The following is a 16,831-nucleotide window of genomic DNA, read 5'->3' as shown; positions in this document are numbered from 1 at the left end:
GAGATACATAAAAATGTAAATTTAAAGCCGTTAAATGCAATCTTTCATTAATTAGAAGATCTATAGTCAGGGCTGTTTGTGTTGCGATAAAGACAAAAGTGGTAGAGAAAATAATGCAAAGAAGTACTCCTGGCCTTGCTCTTCTTGTTTGACCTTCCAGAGACCAATTATGCAGTGATTCATAACCAGAGACTGAATAATAAATGAATGACTGATTACCTTTAGACCTGCCTATTCATGCTGCAACCTCTGGCAGCATTTGTTGGTTAATAATGCAGCACATTGTGACCGGCTGAATCATTTAAACTTTGACCCTCTTATTGAAACATGGTGATATGAATCTATAGCCACAACATCCTCAGAGTCCTGCCTGTCTTAGTCTTCCTGATGTATCTATATAGTATTTTGCACCTTCTGAATAAGATTTCTGTGTGAATGTTAGGGTAAAAATTCTGAAACCAAGACATGTATTCATTCCCACTTCACAGGTATTTATTACCAGTCTCAGTGTGAATCAGTGGATGGTTTTTATAAACCTGTGTATGAATGTTTTACTGTGACAAGTTACTGGTGAGGTTGAACCCACTCCTAATAATGTTTTTGTTGTTTTTGCTTATATAATGGGAACTTTTCAAGATGTCACATACAGAGGACTTTATTTTATTTTTTTATCTTGATCTTTTTATGCTATTCTGAAAAAATAAATGTTATTATCTTATATTATATTACAAGTGGTCTATGACTTATCCTCTATACAAGAATTTCTAAAAAAGTATTTCTATAAAATCAATAAAATATTTATTGCATCTATTTCTACTTCAGCAGAGCTCTTCCTATTGTTTTTGTTTTCTCAGTTCTATTAGCATTGATCAGTAACTGTTGGCTGCCTCTTCAGATTTACTGAGTGCTGGTCAGTTCAGAGCATCATAGGAATCATCCTGCATCTGTTTGCTGACCCTTTTGCTTTGAGGATCAAAGGACGTGTCCCTGGTACAGAGAGCATAAATATAGAAACAGCTTTGCTTTGAATGTGTGCTGGAGATGTCTGTTTGAGGCTTAATACTGTATTCACCTTTTGGTTAAAATGATTTTTTATTGGATAAATAATAGAATACATTTCTAATAAACATTTGTAATATGAAAAAAGGTTAATAATTTTGTTAAAATTGTTATTTATTCTGAATTAGCTTGTACAAGTAAGTTGTACAAAACAAACAAACAAAAAAAAACTGTATGCGCATGTGTGTAACATTAATTCCCTGCAGGTGCACTACAGTATTTGGCATTGGCTGTTGAATTGCAGATCGGAGATTGTTTTGGCATGCTCTGGCCCTCATTTAGCTGTCTGTATAGGGCCTATTTTTGTTTGGATCCATCAGAAGAGCACAGAGATACAAAGCAAAGCTCTGGTTTAGAGCCTGACTCTTGGGAGCAAATATCAGTCAATCAGCTGTGTCCTTGAACAAAATGTTTATCAGACAAGCACATTTTCAGCATTGCATGCACTGCCATGTTTTATATATATATATATATATATATGTATTGCATTTTGTCTTGAATATATTTGTTCATTGATTTTGTAAAAAATTTAATTTTCAGATTTTGAAACAGATCATAGGGTGTTACATGTTGACATCTTTTTTATTTATTTTTTATTTACTGAACAAAAGTCATCATGAGGGATCACACTGCTGAAAAACAAGCCAACGCATTCATTTAGGGAATTATGAGTGAATCATATTGTGGATGCTGTTCTGTTATCTATTCATATATGTTTGGCTTGTTTCAAATGAGTATTTTCAAGGCAATATCAATACTAGACATCTAAATCCTGCTAATAAAACCTGAGCACACGTATATTAGTCATTCTTTGTAACTTGTGGCTTTTGTGTGCTATTGACTTGCTTATATTATCTGATAGATTTAACGTGTCATTTATGACATTATAATTTATGTAGAATAAAAATAATAAAAATTCATGATGTCGGTTTTTTTATGGAATGCTTTGTTTTCCTGTTAAGCTACTTTCATATTTCTGCCATCAGATACATACATTTGGTCAAAAAGAAGTTTCTCATAAAGTGTTTTCAGTATTTCTTTACACTTGCACAACAGTTTTTTTTTTTATATTCAACAAGGATGCATTACATTGATCAAAGGTGACAGTAAAGGCTTTCTATTCATCAATTAATCTTGGGAAGGGGGCTTGTTGGTCTTCCATAAATATTAGCACAACTGTTTTCAACATTGATAATAAGAATTGATTATTGAGCACCAAATTAGCATATTTTAAGGATTTATGTATTATGTGACACTGAAGACTGGACTAATGGCTTCAGGTTTGCCATCACAGGAATAAATTATACTTTTTAAATATATTAAAACAGAAAACAGTTTTTTAAATTGTAATAATAGTTCACAATATTACTGTTTTTATTATATTTTTAATTTAAATAAATGCAGGCTTGGTAAGCATAACTTTAACAAAAATGTAAAAACTTTTAAAATCTTACCAACCCCAAACTTTTGAACAGATTGTGGTGAACTCATCGAGCTCAATTAAGCTCTGTTATGGTGAATAGTGATTGATTTTTAACTGGATTATTGTTATTGTCACAAAGCACATACATAATTGTTAGTTTAGGCTGTTATTAGCCATTTTGCACCAATATTCAAAATATTTTCAAAGAATATCAATTTTTAAAAAAACAATAAATTGTATTTTTAATCAACATTAAAACGTATCACTTTATTTTTGATGCTAAAGTGTTTGTTATTAACTTAATATTTTGTTCGTCTATAGACAAATTGTTTGTCCAATATCAGTTATTCTTGTAACTTCATGTACAATAACAAAATCTGAAAAGGATGAATATCAATGAATTCATTAAGACCTGATGTATTGTTTGGCTTCCTACTTTCACTTCTGCCTGCTGTCTCTTGTCATGTTTCATCAGCACAAAGCCAACTGGACACCCAACAAAAATGTTACTGTTAGTTAAATTGACATTTATGACCTTCCATTATTCCCAATTTGCTGTCTAGATAGCCTATGTAAATGGGGCCCCTGGGTTAATGTGTGGTGTTGCTGTTCTCTGAGGACCCCTTTGTTTTCAGTATCACTAATGATGATAAGATCGTCAGGAGTCTCAACCACGCGGATCAGCTGACCTGGATGTGCCTGTCTAATTACAGCATTAGCAGCTTCACCAATCACTCATGCATGTTATGTGGTGCTATCTGGAGTCCTGAGCTCCTAGGCAGGCATATGGTGGCCTAGTGAGGGGTGTTAGCTCGACTTGGCACTCCCCTGGAGCGTTCGGAGAGGGAGAGATCGAGCATTGCGGTGCATAAAAAAATCGCACAAACACATCTGGTGGCATTGAAGAATAGGCCTTGAAATTTTATTACTACATACCAGCAGATTTTTAGTTAATGGTTTAGTTTTAGTTAATTTTAACATAACATAGAAATCCTTTTTTATTTATTTTATAAATATCCACTTTATTTTTGACCTGAAGGGCAGATGTGGCCATTTGGAATGTTCGAGGCTTCCAAATATTTTACAAAAACAGTCCTTATGCTGCTTGATATTACAAACTGGTATTTGTTATCATATTATTTTAATTCATTATCATAAACACTCAGGATTGTAGAGCAAATATTTTTATCATTTACAGCATTTGTCTATAGCGACTAATGAATTGAAAGGGAATGTATTCCATACAGAAACAGGTCATATTGTATTTATTTTTTCTTTTATCAAAGTCTTCTAGCCACATATTACTCTAGTATTAGAGATACACAGTTCTCCTACAACATCAGAAACTGTCAGACAGCAATACCATCTACTGTGGGTAGAGGGCGCCAGAGTTGTTCTCATCTATCTTTTCACCTTTACTCTTACTTGTTAAATTGATATTTGCCTCTTTCTTTGTCACTACTCTGATTTATTTTGCTTTCTCCTTGACATGTGAAAGTATTTTATTTCACGATTATTTCTGGAGTACCACTGAGAACAAAACCATGCTTTTCCCTTCTCTCTTTCATTTCTTTCCTACATAAATTAGATGGCCCTCCTTCTAAGTAATGCCATGGCTTGGTGTGATTCAATATAGGTGGGTTTTATGTGCTTGCATAGATATGTTCAGCCTTGTTTAACCTAAAAGGCGAACTATTGAAGACTGCTACAATAACACCTCAATGCCTTCTATAGGCCTATTTCACAAGAGATGGTTGACTGTAACCTGTACACTGAGACAGGGTGAAGTCAATAAAAGCTTGTCTAATTTACATTTCACATAAAGAATAGATAGAAAAAAAATACATATCACAATATTACATTACTACTTTTTCCTGGAGGTAACACTGGGACTGAGAGGGAGAGACACAAATTAGATTAGTTAAGGCTAGCACTCTCATTAAGCTGAACTGCTGTTTAAGAGAGTGGGCGAGAGAGGCTAATGCGTTATAATTGATGTTTACTCTACACTGTTGCTGTTATATACAGGCCACATAGGTCCTTCATTAGCTGCAGTGCATTTTGGTTAAATGGAAATTGTTATTCCCTTATCTTCGCCATTGGACGTATGGAATGGCAATCACTTGAAACACATTGTTGTTCAGCTTTAGCAATGTTTTCTTTTCCCACTGCAAATGTTTGCACTAACTGTACCATTATATATCTATTGGTTTACCCTTAAAAATGTCTGTATAATCACTATATAACTACATGCCACATTCTTTTACAATTCTTCATAAAATATCCAACTCCTTAGACATTTCAAACTAAAATATAGGTTTTTCCTGAAATTGTGTTTTATCCCTAAACATGCTCATTGTTTAAAGTTGTCATATGGTGCAAAGTTTTCCTTTCTCTTTGGAGTGTTGCAAGCTGTTTGCGCATAGATAAGATCCCTGTTAAGACTCAAAGTTATGACTCTGCCACGCCCCGCTAAAACGGCTCATTCAAACACGCCCCACATGTCTACGTCACGATGTGGACAGAAGGCGTGGTTTCAGGAACCGCAGTAGTGTTGATGCAGTCATGTCAGGGAGACACTGTGTGTTTCTATACTAAAGCAAAAGCACTTTATTTGGCCTTCCGAAAGTAGATGCATTTAGGATTACTTTCAACAGAACAGCACAACCCAGATGTTATCACAACGCATTTTATGGACGACCGTTTCGTGAACCTAGGAGAGGAGGTACTTCTGACTTTGCTCTGACAATCTGGCGCTTCTGAATCAGCGACCGTATGTTTTGTTATTAGTTTAAGTATTTGCTATTGACTGTTCAAATGCAGAGTTTTGCATGTGTGTGTGTGTGTGTGTGTGTGTGTGTGTGTGTGAGAGAGAGAGAGAGAGAGAGAGAGAGAGAGGGTCACATCACAGCTGAGTGTACAGCCCTGTTAGAAATCGTCTTAACCGCAGCTTGTGTGCAAACACATATGAGCTTCATCACTGTCTGTCACGCGACTCTGTTCCCCTCTCGGGCTTGAGCTGATGGTAAAACTAACTACATTATTAACTGTTTTTACTTTAATTTTGAAAGCTGAAGCTGGCGATTATGGAAAGGGGCGTTACATTTCCCACGCGGCTTGTGGTGTTTGGCCAATCACAATGCACTGTGCCAGCTGGCCAATCAGAGCAGGCTGTGCTTTGTTGAGAGAGGCGGGGCATAGAGGACTTACAAAAATGTACAGTATTTGAAAAAGAATGTGTTTTTTGAACATTAAAGCATGTCAACATATTCTGTTACACCAAATACACAAAATAAGGATCTTTAAAAAAAGTATCATATGACCCCTTTAATCTTTTTTGATAATCTTGGTTTATCTGACTTTTTTCAATTAATATTTATTTTTAATATTTTTATTTAAATTTAACTAAATTTGAAAATGATTATGATTATTTTTTTTTGTTTTCTCTGATTGCCCTGCACTATTTATTTCCTTTTATATTACTTAATTTATATTTTATTTTGCACAACTGTTATTTTATTGTATTTGAGTTAATCATACTTATTTTCACTATAGGTTGTTATGATTTATTATCATTATGCACACCTCATTTTGTAGCTACGATTTTTTTTATCGTCATTTGTTAGACTTTTACATGGAGATTTAAAATTTGACTGAACAATGGAGATGTATATCTTTAGTCTGCTTTCACAGAGGTGCCTTTTTTCATACGTATAAAACTGTTGCTTCTGAAACAATAATAGCCAAGGGTGAAGTCAGGTAAAATGGGCTAAATACGGTTGTTGCATCATATCTCTTAACTTTTTTTACAGCCAATCCCAATAACTGATCTTACACTGTTGCTTCAACACTTGTTGACATGTAACAATAATTTAGATTGGTCTGAGTTTTTTAAGGCGGGCAGGGCAGTGTGTTATATGAAGCTTGTCAGAGAAGTTGTAAGGTAAGTGAGCCTGACATAGTACATTTCATTCATCACTAATAAGCAATTATTAGTAAGCTTACCAACAAAGAAAAGGTTTTTGAACAATGTTTTGACATGCTCTTTCAAATACAAAAAGGTAGAAATGGCTGGTTAAGCTATAATGGGCCACAATTTTCAGCTAAAATGGGCTGCACACACACACACACACACATACACATTTACACAGAAACTAAGGGTGAAAATAGGTTTATATGTGTGATGTATGATGTATGATGTGTGAACTTTTATCTTTATCAGACAGTAAGGCATGAGGTATAGGCTATATGTGGTATCATTTATAAAATGTGACCCTGGGCCACAAAACCAGTCATAAGGGTCAATTTAAAAAGTAAATAAATACTTAATAGCTTTCCATTTATATATGGTTTGTTAGAATATGATGATATTTGGCCAAGATACAACTATTTGAATATCTGGAATCTGAGGGTTCAAAAAAATCAAAATATTGGAAAAAATCGCCTTTAAAGTTGTCCAAGTTAAGTCCTTAACAATGCATATTACTAATCAAAAATTAAGTTTTGATATATTTATGGTTGGAAATTTACTAAATATCTTCATGGAAAATGATTTTTACTTAATATCCTAATGTTTTTGGCATAAAAGAAAAATCTGTAATTTTGATACAATGTATTGTTGGCTATTGCTACAAATATACCCCTGAGTCTTATGACTGGTTTTGTGGTCCAGGGTCACAAATGATTAATTTGTGATTAATTATATAAAAAAGCTGTTTTTAATGAATCACAATGGATTTATTCAAATCCACTGACACTCTCCTAGATGACTATTGTTTTGGCATGGGATTCAAAAAAAAAAAAAAAAAAAAAAAAAAGAGGCTAAGAACAACTTCTTTGTACTTGCAAATAAGGCATCTTTACATATTAAAGGAACTCCAGAGCATTTCTTTTCTAATTCTGCAGAGATTAACAGGCACTGACTTCTTTAGATCTCATCATTCATTTCATTCCATTAGAAGAAATCGAAATACATTTTCTTTTCAATTAAAGATCAACAAACCCTTGTACCATGGCAGCATTTCTGCTTGGAAAAGTCAAAGTTTGGTGGGATGATCCTGCCCTGCACCGCACTCTTTAAAACCAGCCGTATCAGCAGAGCGTTGGCCCTTGCTGGGGCTGCATGTGTTATTTAGCCCATGTCATCATGCTCTGTTTATCTCACTGAGGCCATTAAGTGTGACTAACGCGGCCGTGCAGCAGTTAGCCTGCACCACCCTGAGGCCCAGGGATCTGATGTCAGCCCTCTCTCCTGCAGTTTACTTCCAGTCTGGGGATACATTATATCATTTTATACTACAGGGCCATTGAATGCTTGAATCTGATTGGCTGACTAACGTTCTAAGGTGCACAACTATTTTCAGGGAAACGCATACCTATGTGTGAGCGTCGTTTCTTTATAGTGTCTTTTGCCTATGTATACAAGTGCTTGTATGCCTATTGATTGACAGTCAACTGGCACCCTGTCTCTAAGCCAAACACTATCAATGTCTAATTCAAGGTCAACAATGAAAATGTTATGACTGCACCCAAATATGACCTTTTATGTGGTGGTGACCCAGTGACTTACTGCTTGCTCCATATCCATGGAACGTCTTCAATCGCTGGCGGGGATTGTTGCCTCAGTCTCTAGTTCTGCTAATGTTTTTCTTTTATAGGTATTTTTATGCAACCGCCACATCCCAGCCTGCAGCTTCACCCAGATTGTTTAAATTGCCCAGTTCATATTTAATGTCAGTTGACCTCATTTTGCTTAGCAGAAACATAGGCTGCATTTCTTAGAGTCTTCGCTCTGATCGTTTACACTCACTTCGGCTTCCTCTGCTTATGATTTCTCTATTTAATATTTGACTGTAGGCTTGCAACAGCTATTGTTCCGGATGATGGCCCATGTTACACGTGGCTGAATGAAGTCAAGCACATTGTTTCCACTTTGACTTCAATTCTTTGTCTCTTTCTAGTTTTCCTGTGAAGGAATGTGATGAAATAATCCTGACAGGAACGTGACTTTTGCTCATTGTGTCGGAGAAGAAATGATTGAGGTGCTTTCGAGGCTCTTGCCGTGCTCTGATGGAAACGGAGGAATCTGTTATAGTGCCTGCTGGGTAAAAGAGCTTGCTCTATGTTTCCACCGAGTCACCAGGGTGCCATCAGAGAGCCCTCCTCCTCACGCATGAGAAAGAGGGAGAGAGAGCGAATGAGCGGCTTGCGTAACATGCGGCAGAGCTGCAATGCAGGCAGCTGACGAGGGCAGTTTGTCCACGCTCCACTGAACCACAGCTGCGGTCCATCTGGAACTGGGCTGGCATTGTCTGCTCTGCCCTCATGGGCCCGCTTGAGCCAGGCTGTGACTGACAAGCCACGAAAGGGTTAAAGGCCGCCTTATTGAGCACGCTAATGAGCGGGAGATGAGCAACAAATATTGCTGTTAGCTGCAGGTCATGCTGAGTAACATATTTGGGGAATATAACGTTCACATTCTTTTGGAGGGTCCTTTCCTCAGGTTTATGACTCATTCTTTTTGTCTGAATCCATGTATTTATTACAAAGTAAATGAAAAAAATCCAATTCAGTCACTTTAATACATCTTTTCTATGATGAGCATATTTTTAATTTCTGAATTAAAATTCATTTTGATATGCTTTGGGGGCGTAAAGTAAAAAATGTTTGCTGAGTTGATATCATATTAAAGAAATAAGCCTAATTGAAAGAATCAAATTCTTAAAAAGAAAACCCCGTTTAGTTGATTTGCATTATTTTTTATTTCTTAAAAAACAAATGACAAGCAGTGAAGCGGTTTTGTTAAAATATTAATATTTAAAAAAGCTTTTGTCTGCAAAATCAAAGTCATGTGCTGCAAACAATGTGCTGAAACATGCTGGACAAACCAGTAGACCCTCATCAACCCCCTCCCCCAAAGTAATGACATTTAGGAATTATTAAGTCTAAAAATGAGAATTTTGAAATGATTCTTTTTATATGACATGCATTTTACACATGAAGAAATTGATCTCAACAGAATATGGAGTTAGGTTGCCATACCATTTCATTGGTTGCCATATCACATTCATTGAAGTCACTGCCTTCTCTTTCACCATCTCTGAATTTATATATCACTGTCACCTTTAACATTTATATATGTTAAATATGCAAGTGATTTGTTCGTGCTCCTCTTCTGCACAGGGCAAATTATTGACCCCCAGTGTTACAGCTCTGGTGTGTTTCCTGCTGCTTTCCACCATTCAGGCATGAACTCAATACCGTTTGGTTCCAGTCAAATGCACAGTCTGAATGGTCCTCACACCACACTAAAAAGACAATCTCTACTAACCTAAGCTAACCACTTGCAAACAAAAAAGTTTTCTCTTTTTTATTTATATTTTTTTTAATTATTTTTCTAAGAATAATAATAATAATGAAATTCTGAACAATAAGGAATAGTGGCCTTGATATTTGCTAAATAACTGTAATGTTTTGTGATACAAGTAAGGTATTTGCTGAACTCTTGCAGCTCTCTTCTGCAGAAGAACTGTCTGAATGAAAGTGACTTCCACAGAGATGCTTATATAAAGTTGAAATGGAACAAAATTTTTTAGTTGTTAAAAAAATGCTAACTCATTTAAAAGTGCAGAGAGCCCTAGTTTGATAAATTGAGTTCACACTGTAGGTGCTCTGGCAAAAATGATATCGTTTTTAGCATAATGTTTGAAAACATCCTTCATCCACTCAAGAGTACATAAGCACACTCACATCTACGTTTTTATGATTCCAAGTGGGTTCTGAATTAATGATTTAGAAAAATAAATAGGTAATACTTTATTTTAAGGTATCTTTGTTGCATGTACTAACTATTATTATTACAATAAATTATGCATAATTACATACAAGCAACCCTAAGCCAAACACTAATAAACCTATAAGTACAAGTTAATACATATTACTCAGTACTTAAATGTAAAATTACACTGTAACAAGGACACCTTCAAATAAAGTGTAACTTAACATATTTGCTAGCGATTGTTACATGAAACCTTTACTTTTTAATTATCACTCTGCTCTCTGAAACACTTAAATGTGATTGTCAATTGCAGCACACAGGAGTCAGATATTTCCTAATATTCATCATTGTCATGAGCATCACACAGTGAAATCACTGCAGCCATCTTTCATCTCACTTATCGACTTCAATATAATTATACTGTAAGACTATTTCTACATAGCAAAAGCTTTAGGATAATAATTTCAACCCAAATAAAATTTATTATGTCCACATTTATGTATGTATGCATGTTTAGCTGTATAATAAGCAGGGGAAATCAAGTCAATATTTTTTGCTAAATAAATCCCTGCATTATTGCCTAAAATAAATCTCATGTCATGCATGAATGAATGTTGCTGCTTTGTTTCAATCAACAACAAATACATGATAAATGTACGTTGTCCTTGAATTGGACCCCATGTCACTGTATTCTTTTGGTTGCATTTGAATGGTGTCCTTGTCAAAATTTGTTTCTGAACTGAAAATTTTCTGCCACTCCATTTCATGCTTTCTTTTCTTTATGTATCATACAGCGCTATTGATTTCTGGAATCTGGCTTTTACTTTCCGATCTATTTTTTTCAACAATTAGATTCCACTGGTGTTTGTTTTTTAAAAAGCTGACTTTTCCCCTTCTCAAACCATATATATATATATATATGTGTGTGTGTGTGTGTGTGTGTGTGGACTGTAAGTACAAAATCTTTGTTTTGTGGTTTTATTGAGAGTTCAGGTTCAACAGAGGTACCTTTTCTCTCAAGGCCCTAATCTGTGGCTTCAGGGTTTTTATTTTGTTTCTTTTCTTTAGATATGAGGGAATGTGGGACCGCTATGCGACAATAACAGTGATGTTTAAACATCTGAACTGATAAAGAATGGCAGCATCTCTGAAAGACACAAAGATGACACCATAATCCTCTTTATCACTGAACAAAGTGAGGGCCTTATTATTTTCAGATATAGTGAATAAAAAGGGCTATGGGATAGCTGATTTAGTTAATTATTTGAATGTCTGTTGCGTCATTGACCATATTTTCAAGGTTGGCCTAACACATGTGCCAAAGCTATATCAGACTCCTATACGTTGGTTCAGTAATTTCCCTTTAATGGCAATGAATAGGTTCTTTTCATTGCCATTAAAGTGAAATAACTGAACATAAACATTGAAACCTGAGAAAAAAGCTCATTTTACAAGAAAATTTCAGATGGCACTTAGAGGCTTTTGCATCTCTCTTTGGGTCTCTTCATATATACTTAAATGAGGTTTTTATGGATATTTACAGGTGTTTCCATTTAAAAAAATTAAACTGATTCTTCTTTAGGGTTGGATGAACTAGATGGGATCCTTTATAAGGGCACACGCCAGCCCACCGACACACCACTGACAGACCAGGACACAGCTGTGCAAAAGTGCGTTCCCATTCAGCGTTATTCTGAAAAACCATAGTGTTTGGAAGCAAAGCCATTTAAATGTTCCATTTAAATCATGGATCAATGGGACATTTGAATGTTCCATTTAAATCCACAATGGGAGTTAAAGCGACTGGCTGATTGGACAGACTCTTGCAGTTTTTATGGAAAAGCACTGCTGTTTTGGCGAAGGTTACTAAAAGCATTAATGAGATGACTTTAAAAAATATTTGATTAAAAAGTAACCAAATTAATATGATGCGATTCCTTTCATGATGGTGCAACAAGGTCAGTAACGATTCTTATTTTTTCTGCATCATATGCTGGAGAGACTCAGATATTTGTCTCAGCTGTGATTCTAACGCATTCTGTGACCTTGGATGAATATATGAACAAAATTACCATGATCTTATTTAATAGACACTGACTCTTGCTAAGTTGAATGTAAAGTCCTCCCAATATACAACAGCCGTATTTTCCTCACATTGACTAATTAATATTCCCTCTAAAAAATCTATTACATTTATCATCTTTTTAATTAGTGTTAAAATCAACTTGATCAATCCTTTCATTCAACAATAAACTGAACATTTCTATACAAGTATCAAATAATATTATTCAACATCTTACTAGTAATTCAGTATCATTAATACAAGGAAATACACAATCACATTATGATGAGAGAAATTAGTGCAGTAGTTCACCATACAACAAAGTTTATTGACATTAACAGGCTTAATTTTGATTAGCACTGGTTATGTCACTATATACAGTATTTGAATGCCAAATGTATTCATTTTGACTTTGATTTCAATTTCAACCATTGCAATGAAATCTCTGAGTTTGTTTAAAGCAATGACTGTCAGTTGCTTATTTTTCAAACACTGCAGAAATTGGAAAAAGGCCTACTTCAGCCTGTTATGGCAAAGGAAATGATGGTCTATTGAATACCCATACTTCCACCAATTTCATTTGAGCTAGCTTTGCAATCCAATTTTCTTGGAAAAATTAGACCTAATAATTTTCACAAACAAAGCCATATTTAATCCTGCACAAATTCAGCTTGATAGAATAGGTAACCTTCAACCTTTTTCATATAGAGACATCAAGTCAGTGGGCTATACTGTGAAAGCAAAGCCCCCCCCCCCCCCCCCCCCCCCCCCCACATACACGAGTTCCTCTGCACCTGTTCCTCACACACACACACACAAACAAACCTCATCTGCACCTGCTTCTCATGTGATCTGGGCATCGTGATGATTCCGGTGGTAAAGCAGAAAAACTCTTCACTCTGTGATTGGGGAAAAGGGGTTGGTGGGTGGGCTTGACTTCTGCAGCTGGTCAGTTAGTCCAGTGAAGGGCAGGAAGACAGACAAAGAGCTGAGCTGCCTCAAATATCCAAACAAATCAACAGCATCCTCTGAATTCTCATGTAAAACAATACAGAATGGAAGTCTCTCTGCCTTTTCAACTAAATCATCAGGCTTTCACTGAACATTTTATTCACCCTTGGTTCCTGATTTTAGGAACTTTCTGACTACCCTTTTTGTATCATGAAAAAGGTGTATAATGTCCTCTGACAAAACCCTTACCATAAAAACAGTTACTAGTCTCTTCCGTGGCTTTCAGGTTGTTAAACTAACATTTATGCATTTAGCAGACATTTCCATTTATGCATTTAGCAGACGCTTTTATCCAAAGCGACTTACATTGCTTTCAAGTTACAGTTTTTAAATTTGATCAGTGTGACTAAATCTGACAGAACTATGGAATATTAAAAGAAAGAGAGAGGCACATGGAATGTTACCAGAATACAAAACTATAAAAACTAATCATAATAAACTAAAATTAAATGAACCAAAAATAGCAAGAAAAAATCTGAAAGCGACTATAGGGAAATTATCCATGCATTAACAGCAGGGAACCAAATATGTGGCAATCGACTTCTCTCAGAACTGAATTATAAAGCTTACAATAAAAAATTAAAATATATTAATGGCAGCAACAATTTATTTTAAAGGTGTGACAGCTTGCCCCAGTCCTTTAAACTGATGCAAAAACTTGTACAGATTCAAGGTGAAGAATCACTGAAGGAGCTCAAAAGTTCACTGGCTTGAGAATAAAGGTGAACCAATCAAGAGCTCTTCATAACACTTGCATGGGAGGGTCACACTCACAACATGCCAATGTAAATAGTATATTTCAGTTATTTTTCTCATACAAAATTCAAATTACCACATTTTCCAAAGAAAGGATTGATTAAGGGTCTGAATACTTTTGCAAAGCACTTTATTTGTCTACACTTTTTTCTAGATTTCTGGTAATTATATATATATATTAGTTAGTTTCAGAAGTGTGTTGATGGTAAAGGTGTATACCATCAACACAAATTTGAAACTTATTTTGATGCTGGTTTCATGTGACTGAAAATAAATGTATACCACCACAAGCGACTTTCACACATGCAAAATTTCTGTCTCAAATGTAATTCAGACACTGGCCTGTGGGTACTGACGTTTTGAGTGGTGAAAACACTCTTAAGAGGCCACTTGAAAGCCTTGGAGGTCACGCCCTCCCTGCCTGGCATCTGGTAACCTTGTCAGATAAGATCACCAGCATGGAGGACTTCAGCTTTCCTTGTAAACTGAGATGTAATCTCTTTAATTGGTGTCAGCTTAGAGACACATCGAGGAGCTCTGGGAGGACAGCCATCTTTGTGACCTTTTTTCAAAACACTTTTGCTATGCAAAGAGGGCATCCGTGACTGGGCCTTACTTTCTTGTATTTGCCTTGGATGATGAGTCCCTGCTCTTCATCAAATCATTGAAAAATTAAAGGTGACGTGAGGGCCTCAAACTAGATTGTTGCCTGGGAACTCACCTCCATGCTGTGTTGGAAGACACAGTCATACTCAAGCTTATTATTTCAAGACAGACCATTTACAGTCACAAATGGGCTACAATCCCAAAATAATCTCATGAAGCACTTAAAATACTGTCTTATTGTCTGTCCAATGGTATACAAAAACAACTCAGTTTATTGACTTTATTTGAGAGATTTACCTCTAGTGCTGAAGGATAAAAGGATATAATAAATTATTATTCAGTTACTTTAACTCTGTATTTTCTGCCATAATTTATTATTATTATTAATTATTATAATAATATTTTAGATGCTTTTCAACAAGAGTCATAAAAAAGGAAAAAGACAACAACTCAACATTTGTTTCAACAACAAAGGTATCAAGGTGAGATCAGATAAATGTATTTCTTATTTGTTACTCTGAATCAGTCACAATGCATATATACATATAACATAACATAATATAATACTATATAATATAATGAATTGCATAACAGTTCTGAATCAGTCACAATGCATATATACATACAGTACATATATATATATATATAAAGAAAGAAAGAAAGAAAGAAAGAAAAAGAGCAAACCGTGATTTGTATTTTTAAAAGTTTGTTTGTTGTTTGGTACTGTATCATTACATTTTAATGGATTATATACAAAATTAGAATGTATTTTTTTTTTACTTTATAGAAATAACAATTTTATGCTTTGTTGTTGTTGTTTTTTTTATTTTAATGTTCGTTGTGCCCCACTTTCTGATCCCTTTAAAATGATGTTTAATTGGATTTAAGTGAAGAACTAAGGTAATTTTTTATGTTTTTTGTATTTGTATTTTATTATGATTACACTAATATTTCCCTTGTTGAATTATGCGGTTTTAGGGGAAAAAAGTAATTTTACAAAATGTCCACAATAATTTTTAATGTAAATGAGGTTTTTCCAGGGAAGAAATGATTTATAGTTCAGAAGTAAGCTTTTTAAATTAAACTATTCAGGCACAAATGGCACCAACTCCTGAGAATGACTTCAATCTTGACCCCTTCCTTGACTCCTGAGACCTGCCATGGCAATTACTATTACACTACTAAATGACTCCTTTGATGAAACTATTAATATATGCAAAATATAAATATGTATATTCTGCATTGTAAGATGCAAAGTTATAGCTAGTGGGTCACATGTGGATTCATCCATATGTTCTTGAAAAGCACTGCCAAAAGAAGCAATTATTTCAATCTCAGTATGACCAGGGGCATACTGGGTTTGAGAAAAACCTGACCGATGATACATTTCTTAATATTCTCTTTGTTCAGATTTTATTAGTGTAAACATACAGCTGTCTACTCTAGAGAGATTTGCAACCTTGTTAAATATATCATCTAGGAAAACTCCTAAATGATACATACAGCACCTATACGCTTTACTTTGCATTTTCCGAACGATTCCCTATTGGACTCCCACATGTTTGCCACTCTCTTGTCTGTTTCTTTTTACAGCACATGACCCAGCATATACCCGCTGAGCCAGGAGACAAAGGGAAGAGACAGCGCAGGCAATCCACTGAGGGAGGTGAGGGGAGAATGGTCACCAAGGTGATTCAGAAATTCAAAAGCAATGAAAACAAGTTGACCTTTGGGGGTCGGTTTGAATGTGTTTATTGTGGCACCCCGGGTGGGACCTCTGATGGCAAATGCCCTCCAATTTGCCTGTGTAGAAGTCTGAATTGCAATGTGGCTTTTCTGATGACAGAAACCATCTTGTATTCAATGCGTTAACAACATACTACATACTCCACATTCAGGATCCACAAATGAGTGACGCTTTCGGCTACTTCTTCATAAAACTAAAGGTCCAAAAAGGAGATTTTCGTAAATGATGCCATAGAACCCTCTCAAAATAAAGGTTCTTTTGGTATCAATGGTTCTATGAAGAACCTTGAACATCCTTGGAAAATTTCAAATGCAGAAAAGGTTCTTTATAGTCAAAAAAAGGTTCTTTAGCTTTTTAAAATGTTCAAAAAGTTTCTTTTAGGAACTGTTC

The sequence above is a fragment of the Barbus barbus genome, assembly GCF_936440315.1.
Source record: "Barbus barbus genome assembly, chromosome: 14".
In the NCBI taxonomy this organism is placed as follows: domain Eukaryota; kingdom Metazoa; phylum Chordata; class Actinopteri; order Cypriniformes; family Cyprinidae; genus Barbus; species Barbus barbus.
This window is presented reverse-complemented; position numbering follows the sequence as displayed.